Raw genomic sequence first — 1,184 nt, 5'->3', positions numbered from 1 at the left:
CATTCCAGATATGGAGGAAATTTTGGTAAAATAATTTGTTTTGAACTAAATTTTTCAAACTTAAGGAAATTACTAATAGTTCACCAATGTCATCTTCTCACAGTTTATAGCAGAATATAGCAGGCTTTGAGACTAACTAATGAGATGCAAACAAAAGAGAAAGTTGCTGACTCTGGGCCTTAAAAGGAAATTCATATTGCTATCTTGAGTCTTTCTCTTTCATGGCAATCTCAAAGAATTTAAGAATTGGGAAAGCCGAAGATGTAACACATTAAAGAGAGCAGAGTTATACAACTAGCTCTGACTACTTACCTCTGGTTGGTATGGTAATGAGAGAAAGAGAGAAAGATCTAGATTTTTATGGCCCGTATTTTGGGGTCTCTGATTTGCAGCACCTTAACCTGTACCCAATCAAATAATACTAGTCAGAGAAAAAAGTAAATATCACAAAACTTATAAAATTCTAAGTTATTTCATTTCATTCTTTAGTTCTTTGATACTCATTTCTAACTTCTTATTATGTCCTACAAAAATAACTGCAACCTGTTTCATTGTATGTTTCTAATATAAATATTTTTTTTTTAAAAAGCCCGCTTTCCTTTGAGCTCTAATTTTTATTCTACTTCTGATTGAAAAAAAGAAAGACATTTGAATAATTTCCCAAAGAAAAACTAAATTTGAAGGCACAAAAGCAGTTTCTTCTCTTGTTGCTAACTAGAGTGATAACAATATCAGATTTGTTTATGAATATGTGAGTAATGTACGTTACACACAAAGTACTAAGACGTAATCACTGGCCTATGATATTTTAGTTTAGTTTGCTATAGAAAGAGAGAGAAAAAGAAGAAATTGATTGAGGAATAAAACCAAAATAATACTAAAAGAGAAAGATTGGGATAGGAGATACTAAAGTGGAGAGAGAGATAAAACAAAACAAATTCCTTGTTGTAGAGTCAATGCCAACTCTTGCTGACTCCATGTGTTACAGGGTAGAAATGAACTCTCCAGGGTTTTCTTGACTGCACTTTATTGAAGTCGCTGAGTAGATTTGATCCATTAAACTTCCAGTTAGTAGTCTAGAGCTATCTAGGGACCTTGAAAAATAAGATACCAGAGAGATTTCTGGTAAGATGGAGAAATAGGCAGACATGTGACACAGATGCTCTTTAACAAAGAAAAGTAAA

Source organism: Orycteropus afer, unplaced genomic scaffold (genome assembly GCF_000298275.1).
Source record: "Orycteropus afer afer isolate SDZICR_OR568_19922 unplaced genomic scaffold, OryAfe1.0 scaffold00453, whole genome shotgun sequence".
Classification (NCBI taxonomy): Eukaryota; Metazoa; Chordata; class Mammalia; order Tubulidentata; family Orycteropodidae; genus Orycteropus; species Orycteropus afer.
The sequence above is the reverse complement of the archived record's forward strand: the minus strand, read 5'-3'. Positions refer to the sequence as shown.